The following is a 12,606-nucleotide window of genomic DNA, read 5'->3' as shown; positions in this document are numbered from 1 at the left end:
TCTCTCTCTCTCTCTCTCTCCCCTCTCTCTCTTTCTATATATATATATATATAAAATCTTTTTTTAACAGATATTCAGGTATTCCTATCATGGTGGGGACGTTTGCTCTTCACCCACAGTCTAACACATCAAAGCGTCAGTGTTTTGTGAGTTACAGGAGCTTTAGTGCAGCATAAACAACCTTCTCCTGCACACTGTCCTCCTTTTTACACTTTCCTCCTCTCCCTCTTTCTCCCATTGTATAAAGACCACATTAATCACCAAACTGAGTGCAGGGTGTGTGTGTGTGTGTGTGTGTGTGTGTGTGTGTGTGTGTGTGTGTGTGTGTGTGTTTCGGTTCTAGTCTTTTCACTACCTGTTTCGTACCAGCCTCCCTCTCTCCCTCTCTCCCTCTCCCTCTCTCTGTGTATGGCCACTTGTATGTGGACACGTAAGGTTACTTCTTTTTAAACATCCCATTCCAGATCTCCATTTACTCTTATAACGAGCTCCACACTTCTGGGAAAATGTTCACTAAATTTTCTGGATATTTGGGTGAGATCTCATTCAGACTGATGTGGATGAGAAAGTGAGGAGGCCTTGAGTTTGGGTTTGAGCTATAAAGCAGGCACCTCAAGATCTTCCACACACATCTAACCCATGAAAATCAGATTTAGCATTTTGTAGAAGAAGCGCATACAGGTGGAAAACTCGGGTGTCCTAAAACTTTTGACCTGAAAATGGAAGGTTCTGTAAGGGTTCTCCTTACGTTGTTAGAAAGTTGGGAAGGTTCGTTTCTGGCAGACGGGGAAAGAAAAAAGATCCTAAAATGTTATTATTAAGATCCCTAACCAAAAAACTAAACAAATAGGAACCATAGGCAAACGTTAGAGGAACGTTTCTGAGCGTGCTGAGACATTAAAAGGCCCGGAGTGGATGGTAACAAGCAGCTACACATCCCGCAGCGTTTGATCCTGAGGAATGAAGTGCTACCTTCCACTTCCCTAACGTCTGGATTACGAGCCGTCATCGTTCAGGAATCTTTACAGGGGTCGAGAAAACTCCGTGGGCGAGTATTAAACCGGAGAAGATAGCCACAGGTAGAGAGTGAGGGATGGAGAAATGGAGAGATGGTGGGAGGGAGAATGAAGAGAGGGAGTGAGCGAGCGATGAATGGAGGCGTTTTTATCTCCAAGATCTGAAAGGAAAGTGTTTTAGAGACACAACAGTTCGTTTGAGATCATAAAGAGGAAGACACACACACACACACACACACACACACACACACACACACACACACAGGACTTCCTGAAGACTTTACAAAAGCTGGATGGATCATAGAGATGATCGGGGCTGTTAGAGTTCAAGAGAAAGAGTGTGTGTGTGTGTGTGTGTGTGTGTGTGTGTGTGTGTGAGAGAGAAAATCAGGTCAATGAGTACACACACCTGGGATATATAAAGATATCTAAATCTCTGTGATGATGATGATCATGATGATCATGATGATGGTGTGTGTGTGTGTGTGTGTTTGTGTGTGTGTGTGTGTGTGTGATACATTAAGCTGTAAAAAAGTGTGTATGCAGGTGGAGCCCAGCAGAGCAAGACGATAGAGATGAGGGTGCATTCAACCAAGTGCTGTGATAACACCAGCATGATGTCTAATGATGAAAATCTTCTCCTTAATAATGTACTTTCTGTCAAAGCTCACCAGATCCCTCACACACTTTCTTATTACTCTCACTAGATCCCTCACACACTTTATTACTCTCACTAGATCTCTCACACCTTTCCAGAGAAGCTCACAGGATCCCTCACACACTTTCCAGAGAAGCTCACAGGATCCCTCACACACTTTCCAGAGAAGCTCACAGGATCCCTCACACACTTTCCACAGAAGCTCACAGGATCCCTCACACACTTTCTGATAACTCTCACCAGATCCCTTACACTTTCAGCTGAAGCTCACCAGATCCCTCACACTTTCTGCTGAAGCTCACCAGATCCCTCACACACTTTCCGATAACTCTCACCAGATCCCTCACACTTTTTGCTGAAGCTCACCAGATCCCTCATACATTTTCCACAGAAGCTCCCATGATCCCTCAGAAGCCTCACCTTATATGTGAGCATTTCTAAATCCAGCATCAGCAGATCTTTATGGGTTTCAGGTGTGATATCAGCTGAAGGTAAAATGACATTCAGGCCTGTGGATCATGTCTCCTGTATCAGACACTGCGGCATGGTGCTGAAAACAAACCCTCACAGAATAAGAAATTCAAGCTTTTTTTTTTTTTTCGTCCCGAGTAAAAATATAACAAAGCACCTATTTAGCAACGTGACCTGAGTGACAGGATGAACTTTTCTCCTGACCTTTGGCCTCTATGAACCCGGCATTGCTCAGATGGAGACAGGAAGGTATTAAGGGGTCTGGAAGAGTGGGGTTGAAAGGTGGGGATCACAGGTCAAGTCCCTGAAACGATATGTTTCCCCAGCAACACACAGAGAGCCATTATAGAGGACGCACCTATGCACAATGTTCTATATTTATATTTAGTCAATTTTTACGTTTTTAATACTCTAATCAACACGTGCACGGACAAATACGGATGCTTTATGCAAATGTGTTTATTATAACTGAAACCAAACTCAACAAGACAAAATATTCCTGTAAATGTTTTAAAGTAATTGTGCATTAAAATACCGTAAACCATCAGGACACCAAACGGAACTTTTGTTTCCACACAGACGCTTTTGAGTGCCGGATGTGCGAATCATGGCGGATTTTGGTGCTGATTTGCGACTCTTCGGTAAAACAAATGCTTAGGGATACATTTTTGTTATTTTTTTCACATTTTGTTAGTAATGAAAAGACGTCGCGAATACACGTGTGCTGCATCGGAGGTTTAAATGTTGATAAAATTAGTGCCGTTAAAATTAATTTGCATTAATGCACTGTTATGCATTCATTTTTACAGCTCTGATTTACATATTTTTATAAACGTATATAAATATATTTATATATATTGAGTGTACACATTGTTGGAAGTCTGAGTGTGTAAAACTCAAAGCGAGTGCGTCGTGTAAGGCGAGCTCCTGCACTCGCTCATCTTCTATTGTTTCTCCATACAATGCACTTGACAACACACACATTCCAACACTCAGCACTCAAAGGAGAGAAGGATGAGTGTAGAGGCCCAGCTGATAGATCACTACACTGATGTACCTTCACATGGGTGGGTAAATGGATGGATGCCATTCTACATGGGTTGGGTTGTGTATCTGGGGATTAAAGCACAGAATATATGTGTGTGTGTGTGTGTGTGTGTGTGTGTGTGTGTGTGTGTGTGTGTGTGTGTGTGTGTGTGTGTGCATGTTGCTACTGGTTTTGTGAGACCCCCAGGGGGCTGATGTGGGGAAACACAGGGGTCACTGAGCATGCCGGCAGAGAGTGTTTGCGTGTGTGTTTGTGTGTGTTTGTGTGTGTGTGTAGGGTTTTGAGATGCACTCTAAATGTCAAATATCCCATAGTCAGCAGTATAAAGCCCTTGTCCTCAACATGCAGTTCCTTTAATGATGTCCTCAGCAGATATTTTTCACACTGAAAATGATTAATAGTCATACGGCTTCAGCATTCTACACGTCTCCATGTTTTCACTACTATTACTAACAAATACCTCATAACTTCTAACCAAACATCATGTAAACTGTAGGTGCTTTACTACAGCTTCAGGTTGCATATCTGCTTAACACTATTGAATATAAATAACTACACGTGCATCACATTCTTCCTGCATCTTGACCTCTGCTTTTAAACATAAGCTCATGCACTTGAGCCTGAAATTTTGGATGGGGGTCTAGAAAATTCATGGTTGGTACCAGTAGGACACAAGAATGTCCATAGTCTAAAGTTCATCATGGGAATCCAGATGTGTGAAACTCAACCTCACAAAGACCCGCCTATGATGGATTTTTGAGTTTAGGATTTTGGTGAACAACGAGTTTCTATGTTTCACACAGAAGCTGGTTTCTGGGTCTACAGGTTCTCATTTGGGCAATAGGGTTTTTTCCAAGTTCTCCAGTTTCCATCCACTGTCCCGTTACATGAATGGAGGCAGACTGATTAAAATACCAAATGAAGACTGATGAATGAAGAAATGCTAATGTTGTTTCCATTCTGTTCAACTTGTCTATGCAGGAGACATACTTCATGACTCCCCCCAACCCTTTTTTACTCAGGTGAGAAATATATTTCGCCATACATGCTGGAGAATCCACTGGAGTTCCACTGACCTTTTCATATAATTAATTGTTTACCATTTGATCTATTCATGAGGGAACTGCAGACAGTCTCAGGAATCTGTCTAAGGTGAAATTTACGATGCTTAGTGTACATTTCATTTGCTTTGTTTCTTCATCAATGTGCAGTTGTGAAGTCTGACGTCACTGTGCCCCACAGTGTGAGGAAAACGACGCTAGAAGGAATGAGACCATGCCAAGCCCTGATGGGGTTTGGAGGACATACACTGTACATTGTTTGTCTTTGCAAGGAAAAAAACACTATTCTGGAAATGAGTCACAAAAAAATGAATAACGGTAAAAAACTCAAGTTATTTTGGTGTACGAATATTTATGACAGTCTTCTGTATTACCTGTTCTCCAAGCCATGTAAATCAGATCTTCATAGAGCTGCTGGAACAGGTTTGGGTCTCCTAGTTTAAGTGAAGAGAGCTTTTCATTCTTCTACTTCCAAAGACATCACATACAATTGTGTGCCTCCAAGTTCATGGGAACATTTTGAGGAAGATCTACATTTGGGTGGAAAAGTCAGGTTGAACCTTGAATCCAAAGGTTGTGAGTTTATATTTAAGCCACTCCAAGCTGCTCTAATGGGCCCCTGAGCAAGGCCCTTAACTCTATATCTGCTCTGGTTATTAAACAAAATGTTCTCTATTTGATGACAATGAGGAGCCTTATGCAACAGAAGAAGTTCCAAATATTCTCATACATTGCAGAAATCTGAACATCTGAGACATGTTGTCCTCTGCACATGGACGTGGTAATGCACGTGGTCCCGATGTACACAGGACGATGTCTTTTGGCACACTGACTTATGAAGTTCGGCGCTCCATGTGACTGTGTGCGCAGCCTTGTGCTGCCACCTGTTGGCGTGTTAGAAAACTGGTCTTGAAACTTTTTTATCTCACCTCGTACACGCAGCTATCTGCCATAGACACATTTTAAGGATATATAATAAAAAATAAACAACAACATAAAAACACTTGCAGCAAGTCAAGCTGCTGTGTTCCACATCTCATTTAATTACGGTCAACCTCACTGCAACATTTCTCCCTCATAGCCTCTCAAGTTCTCGCTTGTGAAACCTCTCGAATGTCCTGCGGCAGAATTGTTAATCCTGACAGATTGGAGTTCGACAAGGAATTCCTATAGAGTTAAGAGAGAGCGTCATTAGACTAGACCCTACTACTGATAAATTCCAACCCTCAAAGCCCTATTACCCTCTTTATGCCCCCTATAAAAAAAAAACCTTTATACACACACCAGCCACACACGCCATCGCCCCATTATTAGCAACCTAAATACCCCCTGCACAGTCCTAAACTATTAAAGACGGGGGCTCTTCAGTTCCTCTATGCCTTTCTTCCCATTCTAGTGTTCCTTGCTGGGATGAAGGTCTGACCTTTTGAAGTGTTCTGCACTTTAATTGGACAAAGTGTGAGGCTGCCGAGGTCATTATTTTAGAGCTGACCTCCTCGCCGGCAGTGTCGTTAGCGAAACTGGTCGTTCTCACAGAGCTGGAAAATGGAGTGAGAGTCCTGGGTCTGGATTCTGTTAGCATGGGCAAAAAAAAAAAATCAAGGCTTGTTTTGATCCAATGGGGGGTCACAGTCGGCTGTCCAATTATGACACCAGATGTAGAAAGGCCCCTCTTGGTTCACTCGTTAGGCCCGTTAAGGTGCAAACAGATTAGTAAGGACCTGCTGAATGTTGGTACACGCTAAATGGCTGAGATCTTGGACATTTTACATACATCGTACATAGTTACAACTTAGGATACATTCAAAATAAAACTGAGGTCTGCATGCAAATTATTTACATTTAAATCCAAACTTGCATTTATCCTATTCATACAACTGAGCAGTCGTTGTTTATGGGACCGGCTTGGTGCGGATAAGATTTAAACTCAACCTGCCAATCCAAAGACTAATGCCTCAATCACTAAGCTGCATTTTCACCACCATCAGCAATGTGTTGCCTCAGGTAAAGGGTGTGTCAGAATTTCACTGTCAATCAAACACAAAGAAGACATCCCTTATTTGCATATTCAATCCCAAATACCAACACCTTTCATTTTGTCTGCACTTTCAGTTCATATATACAGATTCCTCCTTCCTTCCTGGGTACGAGCGCGCCGTTAAGAACCTGAATTCTGCCAATACGGATTCATTTATAACTTTATGTCGAAATTCTACTGTCGAACAACTTACTAATAAGGCATTGTGAGTTTGGCATACTGATGTATGAATGCCGGTGCTCCCTGTGACTGTGCAAGCTGCCTTGTGCTGCCACCTGCTGGTATGCTTCAAAACTATTCTAAGGTTTTTGATTGTATACAAACTGTTACATTACTAGCAAATGCTTTTCTATATATTATACAAAACAACAACAACAGAAAAAACAGATCCTGGAATCTGATTGGTGTGTGACTGGTGGTCGATTTTATCTAATGAGGAACAGTAGATCTGGATGTGAATGTTTGTGTGACTGGTAAAATTGAGGTAGTAGTTCAGTGGTTAAGGCTTTGGGTTACTGACCAGCAGGCCAGGGGTTCAAGCCCTCCTATCTCCAATCTGACACCTTAGGGGCCCCTGAGCAAGGCCCTTAACCCTCATTGCTCCAAAGATGCTCTGACCCCCGTCTACTTACATCACTGGAATATATGAAGAAAGAATTTCCCTGTGCTGTTAAGCATAAAGCACCTTTTTTACTTTTTATAATTTAATTTGTTTTCATACATTTTATAAAAACAAATAAGAAAAACAAGAAACAGGGGAATGTACAGGTTGCTACAGTGCTTTTTTTTTTTTTTTTTTTGCCCCGACCTGCTCAACATTCAGGGTAACAAATACAGCACTTACCTCCACCCTGAGTGCACTAAAGCAGGCATTGCATTTTCAATGCTTTTGTGAGCTTCAAGTCCATTTTCTGCCACTGACTTTGAGCTTCCACGTATTATAGCGATCGGACAGCGTCCTTTGTGTGCGAGCTGCCGGGCTCCGCCCCCCAAGCTGTTCCCTCCAATCAGCTCTTATCTGCACATCCCCATTGACCCCAGACTCCAGCCTATAGTGTGTCAATCTCCGTAATACCCAGCTCCGCCTCGGGACTTTACTATTCAGTAGAGATGTTTGACAGGAAGACCTTTCCAGTTCTTGGTTGACACCTTTTCAAAAACACACACCTGATATACACCATTCATACAGCTCTAAATGATTTATTCCTCTCTCTCTCTCTTTCTCTTTCTCATACCCGAGCAACAGCCTGCTTTCTGCAGTCAGAAATGGAAAGTACATTCTGATGACCTGGTTTAACAGGGAGAGCTCTGACACCCACGTCACATCTCCTGTGGAGGGTATAATTTAAGCGGCGGCGGCGACGCTGCTCTCATTAACACTTTTCCCTCGTTACTGAGCGTGTGATTAATCACTGAGGAGGAGAACTGAGCGCTAAGCTACGTCACGTCTCTACAATCTATACTGCACAGAATATATAGAGGTCACGCCGTCTGGTGTGTGTGTGTGTGTGTGTGTGTGTGTGTGTGTGTTTCTCCTCTCCATGTTATTTTGGTCAACACAAGGTGACTTTCGCCATGGACCTCTACGAACACTCCAACACAGAGCAGCAGAGAATGGATGAATGGTCAACCCTGAATGTTCATTCACAACCTTCAACTTCTCATAGATTCTCTCTCTCTCTGAAATATAAAGGAAAAGAGTGAAGAATCGTGATTACTGGAACAAACCTGATGCACCTGAAGCTACTGTCTGGAGCACTCCTGAACCAGTTCACTGGGCTCCTCTCATGCCCTTGGCCTTTTCACCCAAGCCAACAAGAGAACTTTCCCAGCTGCACATTCTCTTAATGATTACCATGAAACCCCTCAATCCTTGTTGATCCACAGGAGAGAGAGAGAGAGAGAGAGAGAGAGCGAGCAAGAGCGAGAGATAGACTTTGAGACCTACTTACCAGCCAGGCCTAAATTTAGCCACCTCTGACCAATGCTGACATATGCTACACTTTCCCATAGAGATTACACACTGTCGCATGTGTCCCAGTTTGGAACTAGGTCTCCACTGCTGGGGTCTCGTGACAAGAAAATGAAAACAGCCCCAGTGTCCTTGATATGAGAAAATTGTAATGAGGGTGTGGATAGAATGGTGAATGAACATACAGTCAGTAAATCCTGTCACATATACTTGAGAATCACACAATTCCAACTAAAGATCAGATGTTCTACTGTGGAACTCCCAGGGTTTGGATGACGAACATATCAAATCAAATCTTGTTTTTCTGTAGACATTTTTATGAGCTTTATTTTTGTATATTTTATATTTTTGTGGAATTATCTTTATTATTATTTCTATGAAGCTGTTTTGAGACGATGTCCACTGTTAAAAGCGCACTACAAATAAAAATTCAATTTGGGATGCACGGTTTTTCCAGCCAGATGTAGTTCCTCCACAAAAAGGTTCACACAGATTCAGAGGCACACAATAAACATGTCTTTGGATGCTGTGGCGTGAAATGTTACCTCCAATTGAACTAGAAGACCCAAACCTGTTCCAGCAAGACAACGCCCCTGTGCATGAAGCCAGCTCAGCTCGGTGAAGATCTGCTTTTCATTAAGGAAGCATCTAATTTAGAAAGAATGTAAACACCACGCCAGGACTTCTCACTAACTCACCTACATCAGTACATGACTTTACTAAGCGTCTAAATGAAATCTTACAAATCTCCATAAAATTTAGTGGAACATCTTCCCAAAAGAGTGGAGGTAATTATGAGAGAAAATGGAGCGCTGAACGGGAAGGTTGTCGGGTGTCAACAAACATTTGACTGGAACGAATGGGAATGTCACCAGCGGTTGCTGCCTAAAGACCTTTGACCTCAAATGTCCAATTCCAAAGCATCCTGAAAGAACAAAAAAAAAAAAAAAAAGAAAAGTTTGCACCCGGTGCCTCCTTTTCCCTCGATTCTTCCCTGACTCCCTTTTTACACACACTCATTACGCTGTAACAAAGGATTAGGGAAAGATCAAAGATGAAATGTATGACCTTGACATGTAGGGACCGTTGTGTGTGTGTGTGTGTGTGTGTGTGTGTGTGTGTGTGTGTGTGTGTGAACAGAGATAAGGCTGTGGTAAATTTTTACGCCACTCACCGAGGTAAACCATGTGGCAACAGATACCAAGGCATGTGACCTGCAAAGATACACACTTCTTATTTGTATGTAGAGGTGTGTGTGTGTGTGTGTGTGTGTGTGTGTGTGTGTGTGTGTGTGTGTGTGTTCCGTTCTCAAGCGGTTGCGAGAGTAGGTGTTAGATTACAAAAACGGAGTGCTCGATGAGCCGCCTGTGTTATCAGGACTCGGGCGCTGATCGGCAGGAATCGAGTGGTGGACGACGAGTGGTGGACTTCTAACATCGCATCAGGGTCTTTTTTATCTTTTTTTTTTTATTTATCTAATATGGGTTTCCCCCAACACACACACACACCCTTACTTCGAGGCTGATTACACAGATTAGAGGATGGTTTAGAAATCTTTACCTCGACCATGTGGCCTCTGGAAAGGTAAAAAAAAAAAAACGGAAAGGGAGATTCCCTCAGCCTCCAAGTCGTCGCCAAGAAAAGTACTTAAACACACAAAGCGCAGATTTTAGAGCTGCTCTCGGATAAAACACAAAGTACGCTACCATTCTTACTCGGATTATACACACACACAGCTCAGAAAACATCAAAGAGAAAATCTGTAACTTAAAATTGATCCCCCAGTCCGACTAACTCCTCCGACTTGGTGTTTGTGTTCGAGAAACACGTGTATGTTCCTTTTGTTTCTATGCGACAAACGTTGTAACGTAACGCCATGAAGATCTACCAAACAAATCTATAAAATGTCCTACAGACTTAATCTCCATTAAAAAATCCTCCTTAAGCATGAAGAACGGCTTTACACGCTCTCGGCATCCGGACACTTCGTTCAACGTTCACCTGAAATAATGCCTCCAAAGATGTTCTTCACCAGATGGAGATTTCTTGTTCATCCCAGAGCAGATAGATATCACTCCAGACGTCTGTCTGCTCTCTAAATACAGAACTCATTGTCTTGTGGAGCTCCACTTTTCTGGGAAGATGTTCTACTAGATTTTATTTAGAGACTCAGTAAGGAACTGAGGAGGTCTGACATGGTGTTCACATCCATCCTAAAGGTGTTGCACACATCCAAAGTAGATCTTCATAGGTCTGAAACAGGTTTGTGAAGGGAGCATCTCATGCTAAATACTTCCTATATAATTATGCGCCTCCAAGTGTTTCAAGACGAAGCTCATATGGCTAGAAAAGATCGGGTGTCTGAATACTTTTGGTAATATAGTGCAGGTCTCCTCAGCTTATTGGAGCTTCTGAAGCTCTTTTTGCTGTGATATCAAGACGCATAATGGGAATATTTAGCAGCTCCTCAGTTACATCTTTTCTACGTCACGGGTTTGACTCTGGGAGCGAGACACAGACGTCAACATGTCGGATCCTCCTGGGAAATAATGCCCTTGTCTCCACAAAGCAGAAGAACATGTACATAGGAGAAAACCCCAATTTTAACACCAGATATTTCATTACATTTGTCTGTCTATAAAGGAACTCAGCCCCAGGGACGTCTGACAGGTTTTTCAAGGACGTCTGACATACGTTTTTCTTTATAGCCAGACCAGACGTGTGTAAACATGTTTCCTGCCGATCGCATTGACGCTTCCATCAGACATTCCTAGTGAGCGTGTTTGCTTATTCCTGCAGGAACTCGAACGTATGGATTAGTGCGATTGGAACTCTATGGAAGAGTCAGGAAAGGGATGGTGGCTTCTACCCACCTCCTGGCAGTTCCTGCAAGTACTCACACACACACACACACACACACACACACACACACACGAAACAGGAGGAAGCCAGAAGTAACCACAAAATTGTATATACATTTACTCGCCTACAAGTGTGTATGCTGACTAATGTACTCATTATGTCGTGTGTGTGTGTGTGTGTGTGTGTGTGTGTGTGTTTTATCTACCCTGAAGCAGCTGTGTTGTGAATAATGTTGTGTGATTGTCATGCTGATTGAGTCGTTTATTTAGGTGTCATAATATTGCCTGTTAGTCTGCTCTGTCTCACGGCTGTGTGTTAATGAAACACACACACACACACACACACACACAGATTTCCAATAGGTCAGGGACGTCCCATCACACCGCCTCCTACTTTATTAACAGTCTATAATTATTATTATGCAACAGCATCCTAAATCCTTGAATCTGATTGGTCATAATATTATATTGATGCACACGTGTGTATATGTATGTGTATGTATGTGTGTGAATGTGTATGTACATGTATGCATGTGTGTACCTGTATGTAGATGTGTGTATATGTATTTACATGTGTGTGTGTGTACAAGTTTGTGTATGTACATGTGTGTATATGTATGTAAACATGTATGTATGTGTGTATATGTATGTGTGTATGTACACGTACGTGTACATATACGTGTGTGTATGCATGTGTATGAACGTGCGTATATCTGTGTGTGTGTATATGTATGTGTGTGGGTTTCTCTGTATGTTTGTTTACATGTGCCAGCCTCTGTTTCTGTGTGTACATGTATGTATACATTGTGTGTGTGTGTGTGTGTGTGTGTGTGTGTGTGTGTGTGTGTGTGCGTGTGTGTGTGTGTGATTGTGTACACCATGTGTGTGGTCTTAAACAACTGACAATCAGGCAGAGAGACAGTGTGTGTGTGTGTGTGTGTGTGTGTGTGTGTGTGTGTGTGTGTGTCGGGGTTGGGGGATACAGTAGTCAAATAGATGGATAGATATAGATATAAAATGATCAGAAATAAAGTGGAAAAGACGAAGGGAGAGAGAAAGAGAGAACAAAGAAAGGAATACAGAGGAGAAAAAAAGAGGGAAAAGGAGAAGAGAGAAATCTGGCAGCAGAAAGTCGTCTTTCTTTTCTTGGACAGCTGAGAGTCTTATTATGGGATTAAAGCTAAACATTTGTCTCGTGGAATGCAGTGTGTGTGTGTGTGTGTGTGTGTGTGTGTGTGTGTGTGTGTGTGCTAATGGCAGTAGGCCCAGGGTGGCAGATCAGTTTCGTGGCCTGGGGAGAGATGAGAAGGCGGGGTGTGTTTCAGGAGCAGATCTATAAGGAACAGCTGCCTGATAAAGTAAAGTAAAGAGGTGGTGGTGGTGGTGGTGGTGGTGGTGGTGGTGGGGGGGTGGGGGTACATACAGATCTCCCACAATGCAACTGATCTCCAGTGGATTTACACTCACAGTATCAGCACACC

The 12,606-nt window shown here is 42.6% G+C and overlaps 1 long non-coding RNA gene across 1 annotated transcript in view; it reads right to left on the bottom strand.

Annotated features, from left to right (window-relative positions):
- Positions 1-11,656, bottom strand: part of LOC124400743 — a 48,155-nt gene extending 36,499 nt beyond the window's left edge. Inside the window, exon 1 of the long non-coding RNA XR_006928430.1 lies at positions 7,137-11,656. This is a non-coding gene — a long non-coding RNA (uncharacterized LOC124400743). The remainder of the gene's footprint in view (positions 1-7,136) is intronic.
- Positions 11,657-12,606: the final 950 nt, after the last annotated feature.

The sequence above is a fragment of the Silurus meridionalis genome, chromosome 18, assembly GCF_014805685.1.
Source record: "Silurus meridionalis isolate SWU-2019-XX chromosome 18, ASM1480568v1, whole genome shotgun sequence".
In the NCBI taxonomy this organism is placed as follows: Eukaryota; Metazoa; Chordata; class Actinopteri; order Siluriformes; family Siluridae; genus Silurus; species Silurus meridionalis.
Note: the sequence above shows the minus strand (reverse complement) of the source record. Positions and strands in the feature narration are given on the sequence as shown.